Below are 25,425 nucleotides of genomic sequence, written 5' to 3' on the forward strand. Positions count from 1 at the left end.
AAACAGAAGAGAACTCAGAAATAAATCCACGATTCTATGGGCAATAATATTTGACAAAGGAGGCAAGAACATACGATGGAGTAAAGACAGTCTAATAAATGGTGTTGGGCCTAGCCAGTGGGGCTCAGTGGACTACTAGTAAGTGTTGTCCCATGAACCAAGAAGAGGTCACTAGTTTGATTCCCGGTCACAGCACATGCCCAGGTTGCAGGCTTGATCCCTGGTGGGGGGCGTGTAGGAGGCAGCCCATAGATGTTTCTCTCTCATCAATGTTTCTATCTCTCTCCCTCTCCCTTTCTCTCTTTAAAATCAATAAAAACATATTTTTCAAATGGTGTTGGGAAAATTGGACAGATACAAGCAAAAATATAAAACTAGACCACATCCTTAGACTATACACAAGAATAAACTCAAAATGGATTAAAGACTTAAATGTAAAACTTGAAATCATAAAAACTCTAGAAGAAATCTTAGGCCATAAAATCTCAGGCATTTCTCAGAGCAATCTTTTTTTTTTTTTCTTTCTGATATATCTCCTCAGGCAAGGGAAACAAATGAAAAAATAAACAAATGGGACTACATCAAACTAAAAGTTTTTGCACAGCACAGCAAACTATCAAAAAAAAAAAAATGAAGACAACCCACTGAATAGGAGAACATATTCACCAATGATACATCTGATAAGGGGTTAATATCCAAAATCTACAAAGAACTTATACAACCAAACTCCCTCTCTCCCTCCCCCTCTCTCTCTCTCTATCTCATTAAAAAATGAGCAAGGGACCTGAATAGACACTTCTCCAAATAGGACATACAGACGGCTATTAGACATGAACAACATTACTAATCATCAAAGAAATGCAAATTAAAACCACAATGAGACATCACCTCATACCTGTCAGAATGGCTATCATTAATAAATCCACAAATGACAAGTGTTGGCGAGGATGTGGAGTAAAGGAAGCCCTGGTGCATTCTTGTAGGAATGCAGATTGAGGCAGCCACATGGGAAACAGTATGTCATTTCCACAAAGAATGAAGAATGGAACTGCCTTATGACCCAGCAATTGCACTTTTGGGAATATATCCGAGGAAACCTGAAATACTGACTTGAAAGAATATATCCACCCCCATGTGTGTTGCAGTGCTATTTACAATAGCCAAGATTTGTAGGTAGAAGTGCCCATCAGCAGACGAGTGGATAAAAAGCTGTGGTACATTCATGCAGTGGAAGATTACCCATCTGTAAAAAAGAAGAAAATCTTACCATTTGCAACAGCATGGATGGACCTAGATGATGTTATGCTAAGTGAAATAAGCTAGTCAGAGAAAGACAAATACCATGTGATTTCATTTATATGTGAAATCTAATGCACAAAATAAACAAATGAAATGGAAACAGATTCATGACTACAGAGAACAGACTGACAGCTGTCAGGAGGGAATGGGGGCTTGGAGGGCTGGGTGAAACAGTTGAAGGGATTAAGAAAAAAGCATCTTCATGAACACAGACAATAGCATGGTAATTATCAGAGGGAAGAAGCGGGGACAGGTAGAAGAGAGTAAACAGGGGATAAATAGTTGATGGAAGAAGACTAGACTTTGGATGGGGAGCACACAATGCAATATGCAGAATTGTACTCTTGAAACCTATGTAATTTTATTGAGCAATGTAACCTCAATAAATTCAACAAAAAAGAAAAACAATAAATAAAACCATGGCTCAGGCTTGTGGGGGAGACCAATCGTGCCCTGCTGGGACGTCCCATGGGACTCAAGGTAACGGGAGCATTGCTCTTTGAGCAGGTGGTGCGGGGGCAGACAGTTGTGGTGGAATCCCCCTCTGGAAGCAGAGATGGAAAACTAGCAGACCAGACTGGGAGGAAGCAGAGATACCAGTAGAAGGAGGCAGCCATAATTTCTGAGCTGGATCCAAGGTCTTCAAGAGGACAGGGTGGATTTGAGAGCCTCTTGGCCCTTCTATGAAGCTTAGAGAAAATGCCTACAAGAGATGAGACCAATTGAGAAAAGACATCCCATCCCAGGAACAAAAACATCTAATGGAACTGCTTACAAAGATGGAAATGTTTATACAGTGAAATTAACATTTATAATGTGGCTAATGTGACTGAGTTCTGAATTATTAATTATATATATTTTTAATTACTTTAATTTAAAAATTTTAAAAGTCATATGAAAAACATCAATGAAGTAGAAAAACAATAGAGAAAAATCAATGAAAACAAAATGTGGTTCTTTGAAAAGGTAAATAACATTGATAAATCTCTAGCTAGACAAACTAAGAAAAAAATGGAGAAGATACAAATTCCCAGTATCACAAATGGAAGAGTGGTCATTACTACAGATCCTGTTGACATTAAAAGAATAACATGCCCTAACGGGTTTGGCTCAGTGGATAGAGCATTGGCCTGCGAACTCCAGGGTCTCAGGTTTGATTCTGGTCAAGGGCATGTACCTTAGTTGCAGGCACATACACAGTAGGGAGTGTGCAGGAGGCAGCTGATCGATGTTTCTGTCTCATTGATGTTTCTAACTCTCTATCCCTCTCCCTTCTTCTCTGTAAAAAAAAAAAAAAAAAAAAAAAAAAAAAAAAAAAAAAAATCAATAAAATATATATTAAAAAAAAAAGAATAACAAAAAATATTACCATCAATTTTATGTAAATAGATATTGCCACTTTGATAATATGGACAAATTCTTTGAAAGACACAAATAACCAAACTGATGCAAGAAGAAATAGAAAATCTGATTAACCTTCTGTGTGTACAAAAAAAATTTTTAAAGAAAAATTCATAATGGGAAAGCCTTTCCACACACAAGAAAATTCCAGGACCAGATGGCTTTACTGGTGAATTCTAGCCAACATTTTATAAAGATGCTAGCGGCCCGGTGCACGAAATTCGTGCATGGGGGGGTGTGTCCCTCAGCCTAGCCTGCACCCTCTCCAATCTGGGATCCCTCTCACAATCCAGGACTGCTGGCTCTCAACTGGTCACCTGCCTGCCTTCCTGATTGCCCCTAACCACTTCTGCCTGCCAGCCTGGTCACCCTTAACTGCCCTCCCCTGCCAGCTTGGTCCCCCCCAACTGCCCTCCCCTGCTGGCCTGGTCACCCCTAACTGCTCTCCCCTGCCGGCCTGGTCCCCCTCAACAGCCCTCCCCTGCAGGCTTGGTCCCCCCCAACTGCCTTCCCCTGCTGACCCGGTCACCCCTAACTGCCCTCCCCTGCCAGCCTCATCGCTCCTAACTGCTCTCCCCTGCTGGTCTGGTCCCCCCCGCCCAACTGCTCTCCCCTGCAGGCCTGGGCCCCCCCAACTGCCCTCCCCTGCAGGCCTGGTCCCTCCCAACTGCTCTCCCCTGCAGGCCTGGGTCTCCCCCAACTGCCCTTCCCTGAAGGCCCAGTCGCCCCCAACTTCCCTCCTATGCAGGCCTGGTTACCCCCAACTTCCCTCCCATGCAGGCCTGGTCACCCCCAACTTCCCTCTCCTGCAGGCCTGGTCCTCCCCAACTGCTCTCCCCTGCAGGCCTGGGTCCCCCCCAGCTGACCTCCCCTGCAGGCTTGATCTCTCCCAACTGCCCTCCCTTGCAGGCCTGGTCCCTCCCAACTGCCCTCCCCTGCTGGCCATCTTGTGGCAGCCATCTTGTGTCCACATGGGGACAGCCATCTTGTGCATTGGAGTGACAGTCAATTTGCATATTACTCTTTTATTAGATAGGATAATATATAAGCTCTTTCAGAAAATACAGGATGAGACAATGCTTCTTATTTTATGAGGCCAGCATTACCCTGATATAATAACTAGAGATATTACAAAGGAATTACAAATAAAACTATGAATCTATATCTCTTATGAATAAAAACATAAGATTCTCTATAAAATATTGACAATAAAATCCAGCAATATAAAGAAAGATCATGTTTAAGTGGGGGTTAGCTCAGAAAGGCAAGGTTAGTTTAACATTCTCAAATCAATCAATCAATGTAACTCACCATATTAAGTAAAAAAGAAAGCCATATGATAATTTCAATAGACTAAAAATTAATAAAAAACCAACCACTTGATAAAATTAAGCACATATTCAAAACAAAAACTTTCAAGAAATTGGGTATTGAAGGGAATATTTTCAATCTGATATCTCATAAAAAGCATCTACTTATAGTGATAAAACTGGATATTTTACCCCAAGAACAGAATAGAGATAAGGATATCCACTCTTAGCACTTCTATTCAATAGTATGCTCAGCCAGTGCAATAAGGAAAGAAAGAGAAACAAAAGGCCTATAAATTAGATGACATTCACAAATGGCACTATTGTGCATGTAACCATTTCTAAGGATTTTACAACAGGATGCTGGAGCTGATTTGAGCAAAGATCCAGAGCATATATGAGTTTTATGTGTAGTGACTAGAGAAGAGGAGAAGGAGAAAAAAGTGCTAAGACTGGACAGATTGGCAAAGGCCAGTTTATCAAGGTCACAGAATACAAGATTACCATTAAAAAATCAGTTGTTTCTATATTCTAGCAATGAATAACTGAAAAATGAAATGATAAAGCAATACTTTGCAAAACTGCATAAAATATAAAAGGGGGTAAGTTTAACAAAACTATTTGCAAGAACTATACGCTAAATACTAAAAAAACGGCTGAGAGAAATTAAAGACTTAAGTAAATGGAGAGATAAATAGCATTTATTGATTGAAATGATTGATGGTGAGATGTCAATTTCCCCCAACCCAATTTATACATTTATTGCAATTCCAATCTTAGCAAGCTTTTTGTTAGAAATTGACATGGAACTGCAAAGGACCTAGAACAAGTCAAACAAACAACATTAAAAAAAGAACAAAATTGGATCTATGTTGGTTGGTTTCAAGATATGACACAAAGTTCTAAAGGCTTGCTATTAAGCTAAAAAACAAAGCAATATAGTAGACACAGAAAAATGGAACTGGATGGAATGTCCAGAAATGAATCCACATGTATATGATCAATTGATTTTCAACAAAGTTACCAAGATAATCCAATATAGAAAGAAAAATATTTTCAACAAATGGTGCTGGGAGAATTAGACATCTGGATAATTAAGGGAAAAAAGAGCCTTGGCTCTAACTTCATTCATACACAAAAGTTAAAGTTAAAGGGATCAGAGACCTTAATTCAAAAGCTAAAACTTCACATATTCTGGGGGGAAAAACATAGGAGAAAATGTCATGAACTTGTGTAGGCAAATATTTCTTAGAATGGACAAAAAAGAACAAAACAAAATTAAAAGTTGACATATTGAAATTCATCAAAATAAAAATGCCTTGTTTTTTGTAAGTTTCTGATACATGAAATACATAAACCTACCCATTCAAGAAGCTAAGCAACTTCCAAGTAAGATAAACCCAAGGAAATCCACACCAACCGTGACACATCAAAGTAAAACTTGAAAAAATAAAGACAAAGAAAAAATTTTTTAAACATTCAAAGAGAAATGGCACATCATCTACAAAAAAAAAAAGCACCAATTGAAGTGACAGCAGATTCTTCATCTGAAACCATGGCATGTAGAAGGAAGTAGCAGAATGACTTTCAAACACAAAAACTGTCAACCTCACATCCTATATTTAGCAAAACTATCATTCATGACTAAAGGGGAAATAAACATACTTTCAGACAATTGAGCGCTAAAAGAATTTGTTGTTAGCACATCTATTCTTAAAAATAGCTAAAAGAAGCTCTCCAACATAAGTAAAATGATAACAGTAAAATACTGGGATCTTTAGACAGGCAAGAACAGCAGAATAGGCAAAAAAAGAAAAAAAAAGAAAAGATTAAAATAAAAGTAAATGAGATAGATAGATATAGAAGTTATCTATTTATCTCAAGAGTTTCTTTAATCATATTTTTAAAATATATTTTTATAGATTTCAAAGATGAAGGGAAACAGAGAGAGAGATAGAAACATCAATGATGAGAGAGAATCATTGATAGGCTGCCTCCTGCACACCCCACACTGGGGATTGAGCCCACAACCTGGGCATGTGTCCTGACTGGGAATTGAACCGTGACCTCCTGATTCATAGGTTGATGCACAACCACTGAGCCACGCTGGCTGGGCTAATTATATTTTGTAGTTGAAACAAAAGTAGTAGTACCCTTGGATTTGGTGCTCAACATATGTAGATGAAATAATTAGGAAAATTGTACTTTAAAATTTGGGAGAGTGAAAAGATATATCTAGAGGGAAGTACGGTTTCTATTGTGAACCCTGAGGAAAAAAAGACAACAACCAGAAGGCTCCTGGTGGTTAACTGGGCTCAAATTTTTAAAAGCACTGAACTACCTGCCAGCACTGTGCTCTGCCATCTGAGCCAGCCCTTATGGAGGAGTTCCTGGAATCGGTCCAGTCAATCAATCAATTGGACAGAGGCTTTCCCTATCCAATCAAGCTGTTCAATTACATTCCCATCATGTTCTTTTTCATTGTTGCTTAGTTTTTATTTCATAATCATAAACTTAACTCTGCAATCTAGCTAGACTTAGAAGGGAAAATATGGAATCCAATGAACTGCTGCGAGAGCACAAAGATTATAGAAATTCCAAACAGATTGGGGTGAAGGGGTGCTCTCCTGAGCTACAGAAGGAATGGTCTGGTAGTTAAGATAAAACACAAGTCAAATTTATTAGAGTTGTCCACAGTCAGCAATGGTGATCTTCTTACTGGTCTTGCCATTCCTGGACCCAAAGTGCTCCATGGCTGTCACAATATGCATGCCTTCTGTCACCTGACCTAAGGCCACATGCTTGCCATCCAACCACTCAGCCTTGGCAGTGCAGATGAGAAACTGGGAGCCATTTGTGTTAGGTCCAGCATTTGCCATGGACAAGATGCCAGGACCTGTATGCTTCAGGATGAAATTCTCATCCTCAAATTTTTCTCCATTGATGGATTTGCCGCCTGAGCCATTATGGTGTGTGAAGTCACCACCTGGCACATAACTCTGTGAAGCAGAAACCTTTATAACTAATTCTTTTCTCCCCAGTGCTCATAGAAGGAAATTTTTCTGCTACATTTGGAACTTTGTCTGCAAACAGTTCGAAGGAGATGTGGCCCAAGGGCTCACCATCAACAGCAATGTCTAAAGACATGGTGGAATTCACCGGGGCTGGTCACCGGTGGCTCCAGGGTGGCAGCATCTGCAAAGCCCCCAGTCATCTTCTTCTTTGACCCATCAGAGTGACTCCATGCTGATCTATTTTGGACCAATCAAACTACAAGGATTTTGAGTCTTCATTTGCATGAGGACAGACCAATCAGGGACTAGGGGCAGAGACTCCTGTCCATATAAGCCAGCTCCCCTCTGGCTTGGGGAACACAGTCCCTTTCCACTGAAGGCTGTACCTGCCTGGCTGAGCTGGAACACTGAAGTTGTCTCGTCACAGCAGAGCAGACCAGTGCAGTGCAAAGCAGACTGGCCTAGAGCAGAGTAAACCATTGAGCAGAGCAGGGCTATCTAGCTAGAAGGGGCCTGGCGCTGGCTGCCACATGGCTGTGCTGTTTTCACAGCTGTGCTGTATCCAAATTGAACTCTTCAACAGCTATACTGTCTTCACAGCTGTGCAATATCACAATTGAGCTGTTTTGCACTGAATAAAATTTCTTTTTGACCACACCCTAAGTTGGGGATTCCTGTTGGTGTTGAATTGGTGCCAGCGACCATCAGCTGACACAAACTGGGAAAACAACTATACACTAGGCTGTAAAAAGTAATGTCAAAATATGGTAACACCTAGAGCAACCACGCAAAGTGATAGGCTTTATTTATTTTAAAATTATTATATCTATTTATTTTTAAAAAAATATATTTTATTGATTTTTTTACAGAGAGGAAGGGAGAGGGATAGAGAGCTAGAAATATCAATGAGAGAGAAACATCGATCAGCTGCCTCCTGCACACCCCCTACTGGGGATGTGCCTGCAACCAAGGTATATGCCCTTGACCAGAATCGAACCTGGGACCCTTCAGTCCACAGGCCGACGCTCTATCCACTGAGCCAAACCGGTTAGGGCTTATTATATCTATTTATAAAATTATAACAAATAAATCTAAATGGGACCTTAAAGGTGTTCAAGTGATACAGAAAGGCAAGAAAACAGAGATAAAGGAATAGACACCAAAGGAACAAACAGAAAATAATAGTAAAATAGCAGACGTAAGCCCTAAAATCTCAATAATTGTTTTAAATGTAAATGATATCAATCCTATATAATAAAAGCCTAATATGCTAAGTGCCCAGTTGTCCGTTCAACCAATCAACGTGTAATATGCTAATGATACGCTAAGGCCGCTCAACAGCTCACTATGACATGCACTGACCACCAGGGGGCAGACACTCCGACTGGTAAGTTAGCTTGCTGCTGGAGTCCAGCCGATTGGGACTGAGGGAGACAGGCCGGACATGCCCAGGAGCCCTCCCACGGTCCCTCCATGGCTGGCCAACCTCCCGCATCCCTCCCCAGCCCCGATCGTGCACCAGCAGGGTTCCTCAGCCTGGCCTGTGCCCTCTTGCAATCTGGGACCCCTCAGGGGATATTGGAGAGCCAATTTCAGCCTGATCCCACAGGCCAGGCCAAGGGACCCCACTGGTGCATGAATTTGTGCACCAGGCCTCTAGTACATCAATAAAAAGACAGAGATTGGTGGAGTGGGTTTAAAAATATTTCAATTTTTATTGGATGACAAATAAAGGCTGTCATTAAGAAATTCACTGCAAACATAATGACATCATTAGCTTGAAAGTGAAAGAATGGAAAACGTTATATACATTTCAAGCATCCTACCTAATAATAGACAAATATGCAAATTGACCATACCTCCGCTACACCCAAGCCACGCCCACAGCCCAAGCCACGCCCACCAGCCAATCAGGGCGAGTATGCAAATAAACCTAACCAAGATGGCTACAGCCACCGAGAGCAAGGTTTCCCAGGCAACAGAGGGAAACAAGCTTTCCGCCTGCCCTTGACAGGCATAAGCCTCCACTCAAGCTACAAAGTTTCAATTATAGAAGGTAAACAAATTCAAACAGAATGGCGGCAGCCACGGAGCTGGAGAGAGCAGGCCCGGGTTGCCCATGGTAATGGAGAAAGCAAAGCTTTCTGCACACCCTGGCTGGGCTCAGGCCTCTGCTTAAGGCTACAAAGTTTCAATTATAGAAGGTGAATTAACTCAAACAGAAATGGCTGCCAGTGGAGCATGCAGGAGGCTGTTGGGAGCCAGAAGTCCTGGATTGTGAGAGGGATGTCCGACTGCCCGATTAGGCCCAATCCCAGGGATCGTGCCTAAACGGGCAGTCGGACATCCCTCGAGGGGTCCCAGATTGGAGAGGGTACAGGCTGGGCTGAGGGACACCCCTCCCATGCACGAATTTCGTGCACCGGGCCTCTAGTTAATATTTAAAAGAAGAAGTGCTAATGTTAATATCACACAAAGTAGACTTTAGTGCAAAGAAAATTACTAGAGAAAAAGAGGGAGATTACATAATGATAGAAGCATCAGTTCACTAAGAAGATATAGCAATTCTAATCCTAAATGCTTATGTACTAAACAACAACTTGTCTAAGTCCATGAAGCAAAAACTGATAGAGCTGAAAGGAGAAACAGACAAAGCCACCATTATGCTTGGGATTTCAAGACCTCACTGAGAGAACACAGAATGATCCACTAGACAACAGCAGAATAAATATTCTTTTCATGGGGCATTTACCAAGACAGGCTATATTCTGGGCCATAAAACAAACCTTAACAAACTTAAAAGAATAGAAACCATACATAGAATGTGTCTGACCATAATTTATTTACCTTAGAAATCAATAAGGTAAAGACAAAAGGAACATCTTCAAACACTTGGTAAATAATTAACACATTTCTAAATAATCCATGAGATAGAAAAGAAGTGTCCAAGAAAATACAATAATAAATAGAACGAGGGCCTAGTTGGCATGGCTCGGTGGTTGAGTATTGACTTATTAACCAGGAGGTCACGGTTTGATTCCCGGTCAGGGCACATGCCTGGGTTGTGGGCTCAATTCCCAGTGGGGGCTATGCAGGAGGCAGCCGGTCAATGATTCTCTCTCATCATTGATGTTTCTCTTTCCCTCTCTCTCTTCCTTGCTGAAATCATTAAAAATATTTTTAAAAAGAATGAAAAGTAAACAAATAAATAGAACTAGGTAAATATCAAAACATGGCATATCAAGCCCTGGCTGGTGTGCTCAATGGATAGAGCATCATCGGTCCATGCACCAAAGGGTGGCAGGTTTGATTCCTGGTCAAGGGCACATACATGAGTTGCAGGTTAGATTTCTGGCCCTGATTGGGGTATGTTGTTCAGCAGGCAACCAATTGATGTGTCTCATTCACATTGATGTCTCTCTCTCTTTCTCTCTCTCTCTACCCTTCCTCCTTTCTATTCTCTAAAAGTCAATAGAAAAAAATCCTTGATTGAGTATTAACAGCAACAACAACAAAAAACCAAGAAACAAAAAACAAACATACAAAAAACATGACATATCAAAATTTGTGGGATACAGCGAAAGCCATCTTGAGAGGGAAATTTATAGCTTTAAATGATTATATTAGAAACGAGAAAAGTCTCAAAATAATAATTTATATCCATACCTCAAGAAATTATGAAAAGAAGCAAAATATAACCAAAATAATCTGAAGAAAGAAAATAATAAAAATAAGAGCAGAAATCTATGACATTGAAAGGAGGAAAATAATAGAGAAAATTAACAAATCAGTAAAGTTGATATTCTTCTATTAAGACTGAGGTAAACAGGGAAAACCAAAATTACCAATAGCAAGAATGAAACAGGAGGTATCATAAGAGATTCTACAGCCATTTGCAATGTAATAAGGAAGAGGCAGCAGTCTCAGGGAGCATCAGTGGCTGGCTTTGGGATGGGGATATTCCCCCCACATTCCCAAAACCTGGTTGGTGCTTCCCTCTCATGGGAGAGCTGATAGAAACTCCTGGCTTCCAGGAGACCCCACCAGCCTGCCTAAGAGGGATGCCACCCAGCAAAGGACAGGGAAATAATCCCAGAACACAGCCACCATCTTCCCAGAAGTGTGAACATTTGCTGATCTATCTTAGGTCCTGGTGCTGCTAAAAAATAATAATAAATAAATAAATAAATAAATAAATAAATAAATCAGCCAGGACCTACAGGCAGCCAAGCCTAGTGGAGGCAGCCACAAACTGTGGATCACTTGAAGCTTTGAACAGGGCACCGAGAGCCAAACATGGACAGCTTCCCACACTGACTAGCACAAAAGTACCTCCAGGAGGCTCAAAAATCAGCATTCGGAACAGCCTCAGACAGATAGATAAGAACAGGATCCAAAGAGAAATTCTAGCAGACACTAAAATCTGCTGAAATGAATTTCACTTGTACCTGTTCAACAGCTCACAGTGGTGGGGTTAAGCCTCACAGTTAGCCAGCCTGAGAGGAGATCACACCCATTAATGGGACAACAACAATAAAATCCCAATTACAACAGGAGAGACTAAGTAAACCACAAGAAGTCACTCCTAGAGCATCCAGTCCAGGAGTTCAAGGAAACTGCACCATTGGGTCCCATAAGACATTTACTACAAAAGGTCACTCCATGAAGCTTGGGAGTCATAGAAACAAACACATAGAAATAAACTAAAATGGGGAGATAAAGAAACAACCCCCAAATGAAAGAAAAGGAAGAAGCTCCAGAAAAGATCTAAATGCGATAGAGGAGGCAATTTATTAGACAGAGTTCAGAGTAATGGTTATAAGGAACTTAGTGAGAACTCTAAGGAATTAATGGGAATGATAAGAAGCTTAGTGGGAACTGTATCAGCATCAAAAAGAACATAGAAACCATGAATAAGAACCAGTCAGAAATGAAGATTACTATATCTGACATCAGGAATACACTGGAAGGAATTAAAAGCAGGTTTGATGATGCAGAGGATCGAATCAGTGATTTGATCTCATTTATAATTACATCAAAAATATCTAGAAATAAATTTAACCAAGAAGGTATAAGATCTATATTTGAAAAATTACAAGATACTGAAGAAATAAATTGAAGAAGACACAAATAAATGGAAGCATATGCCATGCTCAACAATGGCAATAATTAGCATCATTAACATGTCCATACTAGCCATAGCAATCTATAGATTCAATGCAATTTCTATCAAAATACCAATGGCGTATTTTACAAAACTAGAACAAATAATCCTAAAATTTATATTGAACCACAATAAAAACCCTGATAGCCATAGCAATCTTATGAAAGAAGAACAAAGTTGGGGGAAAGACTGGACAGATATATGAAAAAAAAAAAAAAGAAAAGAAAAAGAAACTAGATCACTTTCTTACACTACATACAAAAATAAACTCAAAATGTATTTAATACTATAATGTTAAGACTTGAAACCATAAAATTCCTAGAAAAAAATATAGGCAGTACAATCTCAGACATTTCTCTTAGCAATATATTTTTTTCTGACATATCTCCTTAGGCAAGGAAAAAACAAACAAATGGGACCACATCAAACTAAAAAGTTTTTGCACAGCAAAGGAAACTATTAAAAAATAAAAAGACAACACAATAGATGGAAGAACATATTTGCCATTGATACATCCAATATGGGGTTAATATCCAAAATTTATAAAGAATTCGTCATATTCAACACCAAAAAATAAACAAACAATTCAATGAACAAGATAGGCAGAATACCTGGATAGACACTTCTACAAAGAGGGCATACAGATGGCTAATTGACATATGAAAAGATGCTCAACATCATTACTCATCAGAGAAATGCAAATTAAAACCACAGGTGTGAGATATCACCTCACACCTGTCAGAATGGCTATCATCAATAAATCAACAACAGGAAGTGTTGGTCAGGATGTGGAAAAAGGGAACCTTTATGCACTGTTAGTGGGAATGCAGATTGGTGTAACCACTATGAAAAACAGTATGGAGGTTCCTTAAAAAATTAAAAATTAAACTGCCTTATGACCCAGCAATTCCACTTCTGGGTGTATATCCAAAGAAACCCAAAACAGTAATTTGAAAGAGTATATGCACTCCTATATTCATTATTTACAATCACCAAAAAGTAGAAACAACCCAAGTATCCATCAGTAGATGAGTGAATGAAAAAGTGGTGATATATATATATATGTAATGGAATATTACTCAGCCATAAAAAGGAATGAACACATATCATTTGCAACAGCATAGATGCAGCTAGAGGATATTATGCTAAGCAAAATAAGTCAGTCAGAGAAAGACAAATACCATATGATTTCATTTATATGTGGAATCTAAAGAGCAAAATAAATGAGTAAACAAAACAGAAAGAGATGCATCAATACAGAGATCAGATTAATAGCTGCCACAGGGGAGGGGAGTTGGGGGGCGGGGTGGAAAAGGTGAAGGAATTAAGAAGTATGAATTGGTAGTTACAAAATAGCCATAGGGACATATGTACAGCACAGGGAATATAGTCAGTAATATTGTAATAACTATGTATGGTGCCAGGTGGGTACTTGAAATATCTGGGGACCACTTTGCAAAGCATATGATTATGTAACCATTGTGCTGTACAACTGAAACTGATACAAAATACTATTGAATGTAAACTGTAATCTATATATATATAAAAGACTAAGTGACCATCACAACCGAAACAACCGAGCGTGGGGCAACCAGGCCGGCAGGGGGGACAGTTAGGGGTGATCAGGCAGGCAGGCAGGTGAGCAGTTAGAAGCCAGTGGTCCTGATTGTGAGAGGGATGTCTGATTGCCGGTTTAGGCCCGATCTTGGGGATTGGGCCTAAACCAGCAGTCGGACATCCCCTGAGGGGTTCCGAATTGGAGAGGGTGCAGGCTGGGCTGAGGGGACCCCCCTGCCCCCCCGCCCCTCCCCCCCCTGCACGAATTTTGTGCATCGGGCCTCTAGTTAAAAAATAAAAAATAAAATAAATTGGACTCCACAGGTTTACACCTTTTGGCACTTACTTGTTAAACCAAACACAGTTACCATAAGACCCAGCCAAGGTTCCTAGTTCTTAGCACTTACCCAGAAGCCTATGGTCGCAGACAGACCTGGCCACAGTAGCTTTAGGTATGATTTTCTTAAACTGGAAACAGCTCAAATATCTCGTAACAGGCAAATGAGCCCATGAACTCTAGTGCACCCACGACATGGAATCCCTCTCCAGCAGTAAGTGGAGTGAAGCACAGACACATGCAATCCCAGGCACGGATCTCAAAGCCATTCTGCTGAATTGAAACCAACATATACTAGTACAGTATGTGGGGTGTGAAGTTCTCCAGCAGGCAAAGCTAGCCTAGCAGTGACCAGAGGCTTGGCTGCCTGAGGCCAGTGTGGGGCAGGGCGGGGCGGGGACCAAGGGGCCGGCCGGAGGGAGCTTTACAGGGTGACGGAAATGCTCTGCCCAGGTGCGGTCACGATGCATCCAGCTCTACAGGAACAATGGGTGAGTGTTATAGTATGGAAATCAATAAGGTTGACTTTATTTATTATTATTATTATTATTATTATTATTATTATTTTCTATTTAAAAATATTTTTATTGATTTCAAAGAGGAAAGGAGAGGGAGATGAACATCAATGATGACATCGAATTATTGATCAGCTGCCTCCTAATGCCCCCTACTGAGGATCCAGCCCACAACCAGGGCACGTGCCCTGACCAGGAGTTGAACTGTGACCACCTGGTCCAGAGGTCAATGCTCAATCATTGAGCCACACCAGCTGGGCCAGACTCTATTTAGATAAATTTGAGATTCTTTACTGGAATTCCTATCGAATTCATATTTTGGAACAAACACTAAATACTTAAAAGTTTTACTTTGAAGATCAGTTAGACTAGTGGGAGTTTGGTACATTTTGTACACATGTAATACCTTAATCAATAAATAAAAATTGGGAAAAAATAAACTCTAAAAAAAAAATATAGGAATTATCTCTTGTTAAGGTTGTGTGGGTATCGGATAAGATATTAAATTGAAAACATGAAAAAGCAACACAAAGCATTACTGTATTCAGTAGAAAATAAGGTTGACTTTAAAATATCTTCCATGTCTCCCCATCATCTGAGGCAGAAGCCCTGCCCCTTTAATGCCCCTACCCCCACCCCCCACCCCCCCACCCCCCAACAGCCCTGCTTGGCTGAATGGCTCACCGTTTGCTTCCGGACTGGTCTTCCATGTGAAAGAATTGTTCCTCCTGTCTCCTTTGGGCAACTACATACAGCCCGCAGAATCTCCTGGGACTACGCAGGCTTCTCACAGGGCACGCTCCCCGCACGACTTCCTTCACCCTGGCCGTTCGCTCCTACCTTTTCCTTCCGGTTTTTGGTTTAGGCACTTCCTTCTCCAGGAAGCGTTCCCTGGTTCCCAGACTGAGTTGGGTCTCCTGTGGGTCCTTGGCTATTGCCACAGTGTCCCGGAGCTGAAACGTTGCTTTGTCCCTTGCTCCCCTGGGATTTCTCCTGGGGAGCCCTCCTTCGGAGGGTAGCACAGCATCTCCTCCCCAGGGCTGACCTGGAGGGCGCCGGGGACTTCTGCTCAGGGTGGGACAGAACATGGCATCCAGTCTCCCCAGCAGCTGTACCTGGCACATCAGGAAATGCAAGCCTGACAGGTGGGGTGGGCCTGGCTCAGGGTTCAGGGCTGATTCGTTAAAGGTTTTATGAAAACATGCTAAATAGACCGTGCAATTGCAAGAGTAAGTTCTTCTCTGGTGGAAATTACTCAGCCATTTGGTTTTTATTTTTGCAAACGTGGCTCGGCCCTTTTGAACACTCACTTGATATGCCTTCACTGCCAAAGCAACAGGAAGATATGCTTTGAATTCTCTGTAAAACCCCCGTGTAAACACCAGGCTTAGGGGTAATTGCAACAGAACACCAGCCCTGCTCGGGGAGCCCTCACGTGGCCTTCCCTCCCCGACTACTGCAGGTAAACACACATTGCCCCCGGGAGCCCTGCCCGCCGCAGCACCCACTCCCCAAAGCCTCAGGGTCTAAGACATGCTAGGTGGGCCCTCATTCCAGGGAGAGAGGCGGGGCTTCTGGCAGGGTTTTCTCTGCCGGGAAAGGGAGCTCCCAGCTTCCTGGGGCTTCTGGCCTTTGGGGTCATGTGGATCCTGGTTAGCTCTGATCCCTGAGGCCTCGTTCTGGGAGCCTGCCATGACTCCGCTCAGGTCTGAGCAGCTCTAGCCCCTCCTGGCTCCCCCATGGTGTCCACGCTCCGGCCCCCATCTTGCTGATCCACCCAGTTGGACCTTCCCCTCCAGCCATATGGGCCAGCCTTTCCTACAATCCCCCCTCCCCCTCCCAGCCTGCTCAGCACACCTGTCCCCTCTCCTGGGGGGCCATTACCTGGGCCTTCCATTTGCATTCCTATTTGGTGCCCCTGGGCACCTCCCAGCAGCCTCCCCGAAGCTCCCAGCAGGATAGCGTTCTCTGGCTGCACAACCTTCTGGGTCCTCAGAGGTGGGTGTGGGTACCGCTTGCTCTCCCCAGACCGGACTGTGTCTGGGCTCTGGGCTGGAGTGCACGGCAGCCTGGATAGCACTGGCTTGGGGCGGGACGTTGACATGGACATCTTAGCCCACACCCTCAGATACAGTAGACAGGACGTCCTGAAGACGGGTTCTGAACTCATACAACGCAGCCCAGCGAGGTCCAGAAAAAGGGGCTGGGGCTTCTGTAGGACCCTCAGGGGCTAGTTTTTGCTGCTGGGAGGCCCCTGCCTGGAGGAGCAGAGGGGCCATCCCTGGTGATGAAAATAAGGTTGAGCCTCATTCACCTCCAGGCCCGGGATAGCAACTGGCACAGCATCCACTCAGCTTCCTAGAGTCCATGCCGCCCTGCCACCGAGCCCGCCCTTGGAGCTGAATGCAGATCCGTTTCCCGAGAACAAGCAGGAGTGGCTGTAGGATGGGTGCGGGGAAGCATGGATGAGCCGTGTCCATCACCCGCAGGCACAGGGACCGCTGAGCACATGAAAGTGGCAGAGCGGGGCAAACGTGTGCTGGTTGAGTGGCCTCCCAGGAGCCATGTGCTCGCACCCCCATATGTGACGTGAAGAGTTGGAGGCCAAGACCCAGAGAAGGGGGTATGCAGCTGTGTCATGTCCTTCTTCACTTCACTCATTCACTCATTCACTCATTCACTTGTCACTCTCCCAGCATCTGCTGGTGCCAGGCCCAATGCCGAGCATCACTCTGACCCAGTGGTGAGTCCTTAGGCTGGTGGGGGGACTAACAGGGAGGCCCACAGGACCAGCAGGGGACGGTCTTGTGGGGCAGAAAAGAAGCTGCCAGCACCAAACCTGGTGCAACCACACTCGGCCAGGTGTGGGCTCTGGGCAGCCACTCGACCTCTTTAAGCTTCAGTCTCCTTGTCTGTGAAGATGGGGGCTGGTCTAGAACCCGGGTCAAGTACAGCAATGTCTGTGAAACTCGGAACTCCTCTGCTGGGCATGAGTGACTGACAGTTGTAGATCGAGAACACCCTCTGTACTCGTTAGCCAGGGCCCTGCCCCCAGGTCAGCCGTGGACACAGCTGGAAAGCCATGGAAAGCCTGAGGGGTGCGACCTCACCCCCACTCTGCACTCAGAGACTGGCCGGCCTGGAGTCCCTGGGTGATCGGAGGCCCTGGCACTCTAGTGTCCTGGGGCCTCTACAGCCTGGGGTGCATATGCTTAAGGGGAGCAGCCATGACTCCACCATGGGGAGCCTCCATCACCCCATTCTAGTTGTAAGCGTTGCTGAGAGAAAATGCAAGCCAGCTAGACTTCTGTGCTGGAGACAAAGAGCCGACCGCCCGGCCGCATGGAGGAGAGTGCCGTGGTGTCCCTGCTCTTCACCTTGGCCAATGAAGGTCTCATTGTCTGCTACCATCAACAGTTGTCCCTGTTCCAACGAGGGGCCCAGACAGGCTGGCTGCCCCATAAGCAGACCCAAGACAAGAGCTCAAGTGCAGCGGTGTGCTGGGGAGGAGCCCTGGGACTTGCTGGGGGTCGGGGGCGGGAAATGAGGCACAGAAGGAAGGAGCTAAGCAAAGCGAGTATTAGCCGGCCGGCCACCCTTGGGAGCTCCTGTAGGACTTAAACCTCGGCTTCCCCATCCGTGTTAGCCGAGGCCTCTACCCACCACTCCTGTCAGCAGCTGGGTAAGGACTCTGCCAAGGGCACTTCATCTGGGCAAGTCCTACGTTCCCAATAAAGGCAGAGGCTCAACAAAGGGTCCCAGGCCAGACTGAGTGGCTAACACAGCCGGGACACACGGAGAGTCCGTCTTTCAAGGACACACAAACCTGGCACATGTCCACTCCTGGCATTCGGCGTGGCCAGAGAGGGTGTCCACACATACTAACTGGAGCCTGACTCGGAGGCTTAAATGGCTGGGGACTTCCAGAGGCATCCAGAAGCTTTGTTCCTCATAGGCCACACCCCAGGTGGACACCCACCTTCTGATGGAGCTCCTGAGGGTTTGCAGCCATGCTGAGCACCCCCTTTACTGCACCACACAGCAGCCTGGAGATTTACTCAGCCACCTCTCCCGTTACCTGCCCCTCTGCCTTCTCAGACGCCGCCACCCCGGCCCATGCGGAGGCAGGCGGGAGGGTGGTGCAGCTTTCCGCCCTGGCTCGACAGCTCCCTCCTTTTTTGTAAACCACGGAACTTCCTTATTGCATGAAAATCTTCATTCTGTCAACAAATGCTTACTGAGTCATGGTGACCGAGCTGGATGTAGCCCTGTTTCCTGGGAGACAAGACATTAATAAGGACCTGTCCGACTGGGTGAGAAGTGAAGGGGCAGTGAGGAGGGGTCCTATAGGAGACCAGCGAAGGCCAGTCCTCATGGCAGGGCTAAGAAGACCCACGATGAGTGCAGGCGGGCACGACGGCAGCAGGAGCAGCTGTGCGGCCTGGGGTGGGGCTGAGCTGGTGTCTGGGCGCTGGAAGGAGGGCCTGGGGTGGGACTGAGCTGGTGTCTGGGCGCTGGAAGGAGGGCCTGGGGTGGGACTGAGCTGGTGTCTGGGCGCTGGAAGGAGGGCCTGGGGAGCAGAGGGAAGGGCGAGGGAGAGGCCACCTGCAGCTATCTTGATGGCCTTTGTTGTCGGGAGTAGGAAGTGGAACCGAGGGGTGAACGAAAGTCCCATAAGGCCACTCAAACCCCACTGTGTGCAAGGCCTGGCCAGTTAGTGCGAGGCCAGCCCCGTGGCAGTGCTCCCCCTCCTGCTCCCGCTCTTTGCTCTGGTCCCCCACCTTCTGCTGCTGCTGCCAGGGAGCAGCGGCCCGCGGTGTGGATCAAAAGGCCCCAGGGCTCGGCCCCATCAGGGAAACATCACATTGCTCTGGAATGAGGTGATTTCGAGCAGCCGATGCAAGGAAATGGGTATTTATGTAACGGTGGGCATGGTTTTTATTTTCTCTAATTTTCAGATTACTTTCGATTAGGCCTCTTCGGAGTAGAAAAGGCTTGAAGTGAAATAGATCCTGCCTAAATCATTATGGCCCGCCCAGCCCCAGGCTGCCTCTGCAGACAATTACCCCAGACCCTGGGGTTAGGGGGCAAACTCCAGGCCGGGGTACTTCCTCGGTGCTCACACGGGAGAGCCCTGGGCCCGGCCAACGGCCTCTGTGCTCGGTGGACACACAGCGGCCATTGATTCCGACATCCCTCTGGCCAGAGGGGCTTGGGGGAGGGAGCGAGAAAGTAATTCCCACCAACATCTGGACTCTATCTCTTCCCCCTGCCTCCCACTCGGGACAAGGGGGAGGGGGAGAGGGAAAAAGGAAAAAAAATGCCCAGGCCAAATTCAAATGCTTTCATAAATTTTGCCCCAGAAATGTTTTGACGTGAGTATTTTTGTCAGTCTCCAGCGTTTGCCAAAAGAAACTCAACTCCACACGAAGCTCAAATACATTCTCTAGATGACTCTGGAGCCACGGGGAGGCCGAGCTGCTGGGCCCCAGCACCTGTGAGGCACCCGGCCGGCGCCTCGCTGAGCGGGGTGTGTGGGGGCAGTGAAGGGGCGGAGAAAGCTGGGGTGGGCACCCTGGGGCCTTGGGCATGCCAGTGGGGCTCTGGGCTCTGCCTAGGGGAGGCCTGTTTTGGCTCCTGCAGCTGGGGGTGCTCTTCCCAATGCCCATCCCGGGGGCAGATCCATCCCAGGGTCCAGCTGAGTCTGGGCGCGGGGCTTGGCAATAGGGCCTGGACGGGACGGGAACCTGCGTGGGTGGAGATGGTCACTCCTTGGGTTCTCCTGCAGCGCGAAAGAGGCATTTTGGTTTTCTTTTTTCTTCACTGTCCTGCCTTCACTTTCCTATAATCAATATAAGTTACTGAAAAGGCCATTTTAAAATATATATCTTTCTCTCTTCCTCAAAAAATTCAAAATAGAATTACCGTATGACCTAAAATTTCATTTCTGGGTAGACACCCCAAAGAATTGGAGGCAGGGACTTGAAGAGATATTGGCACACCCATGTTCAGAGCAGCATCATCCACAACAGCTAACACAGGAGCGCAATCCAAGTGTGCACCGATGGACGAACGAGTAAGCAAAATGCGGCATAGTCATACCATGGAATATTACTCAGCCTTTACAGAGGGAATTCTGACACAGGCTACAACTCTGGTGAGCCTTGAGGACATTATGCGGAGAGAAATAAGCCAGTCACTGAAAGACAAACACTGTGGTTCCACTGACATGAGGTCCCTGGAGTGGTCACACTGAGAGACAGAGGGTGGAGTGTGGATGCCAGGGGCTGGGGAGGGGCAGGGGAGTTTGTGTTTAGTGGGTGCAGTTTCAGTTTTGTAAGATGAAAAGAGCTCTGGAGATGGATGGCGGGGGGTGGAGGTGGGGGGAGGGGTTAATAATGTGAATGTACTTAATGCCACTTAAAAATGGTTACAATGATCGATTTTATGTTTTGTACTAGAGGCCCGGTGCACGAAATTCGTGCACGGGGGTGTGTGTCCCTCAGCCCAGCCTGCACCCTCTCCAATCTGGGACCCCTCAAGGGATATCCGACTGCCCGTTTAGGCCCGATCCTACCTGGAGCCGTGTACTCACACCCCAGGTAAGATCTGGCCTAAATGGGCAGTCGGACATCCCTCTCACAATCCAGGACTGCTGGCTCCAAACTGCTTGCCTGCTTGCCTTCCTGATTGCCCCTAACCGCTTCTGTCTGCCAGCCTGATCACCCCCTAACCACTCCCCTGACAGCCTGATTGATACCTAACTGCTCCCCTGCCAGCCTGATTGCCCCTAACTGCCCTGCCCTGCTGGCCTGGTCACCCCTAACTGCCCTCCCCTGCAGGCCTGGGTCCCCCCCAACTGCCCTTCCCTGCAGGCCTGGTTGCCCCCAACTTTCCTCCTCTGCCGGCCTGGTCACCCCTAACTGCCCTCCCCTGCTTGCCTGATTGCCCCCAACTGCCCTCCCTTGCAGGCCTGGTCCCTCCCAACTGCCCTCTCGTGCTGGCCATCTTGTCGCAGCCATCTTGTGTCCACATGGGGGCAGCCATCTTGTGTGTTGGAGTGATGGTCAATTTGCATATTACTCTTTTATTAGATAGGATATTTTATCACAATTTTTAAAAATCTGAGATATGTGCCCCCTCCTTGTCAAACCAGTTGTCCTCTCCGGGGTACAGGCCCTACTCAAGGTCTCCCCTGGGGCTGTGACCCAGACAGACCTGGCTGCCATGTGGCTCCACCTTTCCCATCCCGGGGAGCCTTGGTTTTCTCATCTACAGAAGGGGACACTGGCTCTCCCCAGGATGAGGCAAATGTGCCCCCCAACAGGTATCCAGGGCATGGTGGCCATTGGGGAAATTGACAGGGACAGTGAGGGGCCGAGCTGGGTTGACGCCCTCTCTGGACCGGTCTGGCTTCCGGGAGCCAGGTCCTCCCTGTAGGCACCCACACATGGGGAGCTTCCAAGGGGATGAAGGAAGAACCAGGTGGAATTCTGAGCTGGAGGTAGGAGGGACACAGCCCCCGCGTGGGGGACACTGTTAGTGGCAAGCTTCAAACTTTCCCACGCCTCAGTTTCCCCATCTGTAGACAGGGCAGTGACACGTAAGTGCCAACCTGAGAGGTGCCATGAGGACGGAGCAAGAGCAGTCGCCCCCGCGCAGGAAGCTCCCGGCACCTGGCCACTGTTCGTCAGGCCGGTACTTGCGGCGGCACCCGACATAGCAACTGGGCAGCAGTGATGGCTGAGATAATTTGTACCTGAAAAACGGGGTCCTGTGTCTTTATTTGTTTGCTTAAAATAATCAACTGAATCCGATAAGGGGTTAATTTCCAAAATATATAGAAAACTCATACAACTTAACAAAAGGAAGACAAACAATACAAATAAAAAATGGGCAAAGGACCTAAACAGACACTTCTCCAAAGTGGATATACAGAAGGCCAAGAGACAGATGGAAAAATGCTTAAAGTCACTAATCATCTGAGAGATGCTAATTAAAATGACAATGAGGTATCACCTCACACCTGTCAGAATGGCTGCCATCAACAAATCAACAAACGACAAGTGCTGGCTAGGATGTGGAGAAAAAGGAACCCTTGTGCACTGCTGGTGGGAATGCAGACTGGTGCAGCCACTGTGGAGAACAGTATGGAGTTCCTCAAAAAGTTAAAAATGGAACTCCCATTGGACCCAATGATCCCACTTCTAGGAATATATCCCAAGAAACCCAAAACATCAATCAAAAAGTATATTATGCCCCCCCGATGTTCACAGCAGGGCAATTTATCATAGCTAAGATTTGGAAACAGCCCAAGTGCCCATCAGCAGATGAGTGGATTAAAAAACTATGGTACATTTACACAATGGAATACTATGCAGCTGTAAAAAAGAAAGAACTTTCACCATTTGCAACAGCATGGAGGGACCTGGAGAGTATTATGAAAAGCGAAATAAGCAGGTCAGAAAAAGACAAGTATCACATGTTCTCACTCATTTGTGGAAGCTAATGAATAAAATAAACTGATGAATAAAATAGAACCAGAGACATGGAAGCATGGAACAGATTGATGAATTGCAGAGGGAAGGCAGGGGTGGGGGGATGGTGGGAGGGGATTGATTAACCGGGGAACTTATATGCATAACCCAGGGACACAGGCAATAGAGTGGTGAAGGCCTGGGAGGGGCAGGTCCTGGGTGGAGGGGGTCAATGGGGAAAAGACCCACAAGACATCTGTAATACTTTCAACAATAAAGATAACTTAAAAATAAAATAAAATAGAATAAAATAACCTACTGAGTACCTGTCTTGTAGGCCCAGACCTGGGATGGGGCCAGACTTTGCTGGTGGTTGCAGGCTGGGTGGGGGAGCAGTGGCAATGAGACATGGCAGACAGAAAAGTCAAAGGGCAGAAATGAGGTGGCAGAGAGCACACAGGGGCCGACCAGGGGGCAGAGGCTTCAGCAGAGGCACCGCCTCCAGGACAGGGTGAGCAGTGTGGGTGGCGGCGTTGCCAGTCCCTGCCCATGAGCAGAGCTGGCTTGTTTCTGTCCCGTCTGGTCCCCATCACATCTCATCATCTGGCTCACAGTCCTAGGACACGACCCTGGCACCTGGGCCGCATCCTACCTGCAGAAAGGTTTTGTGTGGCCTGCACACTGATTACAATGGCTTAGCATCAGTTCCCAACTAATCAGGAGATGGGGTGGCTGGCTGTGTGGGCATCCTTCTTCCCAAGGCCATGGCTAGCTCACACCTCGGACTGCAAGGGGCCACCTGGCCTTGTGGGCAGCTCTGACCACTGGGATAAGCAGAGGTGCCGTGTCCCTTCAGTCCTGAGCATTCCACTGCGTGGGGGAGGCCCTCCAGATCTCTTTCCTTGGCATGGAGGCATCTGGGATTGGGCAGTCCTCCAGCTGGTGCTGAATCAGGCCGGCCCCTATGAGTCCTCCCCATGCGTCACATAGGACATCAATCACAGTAAATGACGCCAGTGATGAGGGGCCCCTGCAGATGACGTGGGGCACAGAGCATGAATGAGCGAGAAGTGATCTTTGCTGTTCTCAGCCACCGTGATCTGGGCCTGCTTTTACTGTAGCAGAACCAAACGATCCTGACTGCTAGAGACATTGCACATGAGAATCTGGACCTCTGGTTTTCTAGAAAAAATTAGGGGCTCTGGCCACATGAGGCTCAAGCTTCCACATGGCAGCAAGCGGATGGGCCGAGCGGCGGCTTTATTTGGGGGCAGGGCCTCTCCACTTTGCCAGCTTGTCCTTGTGCGTTCACTCACTCATGCGACCACTCTGACATTGGTATTCGCTGCCCCAGGGGCCTCTCAGGGCCTCTGTCTCTGAGTCTCACCACTGCCTTGAACTCCTACCCCAAGGAGAGTTTCTGAGACTCAGCCACCTGGTGTATGAGGCACTGCTGCCCGCTAGGGACTTTTGTATCCAATACGGGGCACGAAGCTTAGGAGTGGTAGGTGTTCATAATGCATTTGCTGACTCACAAACCCCTACACTCATGGGATGACATTGTCAGCAGGTGGGAGCTGCCCCCACATGGAAGTCTGCCCACTCTCAGGGCCATTCACTCGATTTCTGTCTGCCAGGCCGGGAGATTTTATTCTAAGGGCTCAGAAGAAGGTGGTAGGGGCCTGGAGAAGGAAGCCAGTGAAGCTCAGAGAGGGGAGGTAACCTGGTCAAAGTCACACAGCTCATGAAGGGCGGAAGTGGCTGGCCCAAAGCCAGTGCCCACATTAGCTCACAGGGTTTTCTCATGTGGCTTCTCAGAGAGAAATCAAGCTCTCTCGCTTCTCTACTACTTTCCTCAAAGGTCGTCACGCTTCCGAGGGTCTTCAAAGAATAGTGAGTCTTCCTCCTCTCCAGAAGCCATGTCACCTGTACACTGCCACCAAGTGGCACATGTCCCACTCTTTCAGGGGTGCTCACTCCGCTTTGGGGAGCCTACTTCATTACACTTCCATCCTAACATTTCTGAAAAGAAAAAAAAATCAGACCAAGAGAGGACACCTTTTTCAGGGCATCCACCTCAAACACACAGAAGCAATCAGGCCAGCCACGGAAACTCTCCCCGGATGGTCACGAGGCTCTCCATCACCTCAACGCAAGCACTCCTCTGGAGCAGGTCCCAAGCCCGGGAGGCAGGGATGCTGACCCTCCTGTTGCTGGTGAGGAAAACCGGACTCAAAGATGTGGGGTGACTGCACCGGGATATCCAGGGATCCGGGGGCAAACACTGGAACTAAGCCTTCTACTTCCAAAGACAGCCTTTCCTCTGCCTCTGGCCGGAGGAAGCGTCTTTT

The 25,425-nt window shown here is 46.4% G+C and overlaps 1 pseudogene; it reads right to left on the reverse strand.

Annotated features, from left to right (window-relative positions):
* Positions 1-6,691: 6,691 nt before the first annotated feature.
* On the reverse strand, positions 6,692-7,504 carry LOC103297904 (peptidyl-prolyl cis-trans isomerase A-like; annotated as a pseudogene).
* Between the last annotated feature and the right edge of the window lie 17,921 nt (positions 7,505-25,425).

Source organism: Eptesicus fuscus, chromosome 15 (assembly GCF_027574615.1).
Source record: "Eptesicus fuscus isolate TK198812 chromosome 15, DD_ASM_mEF_20220401, whole genome shotgun sequence".
Lineage (NCBI taxonomy): Eukaryota > Metazoa > Chordata > Mammalia > Chiroptera > Vespertilionidae > Eptesicus > Eptesicus fuscus.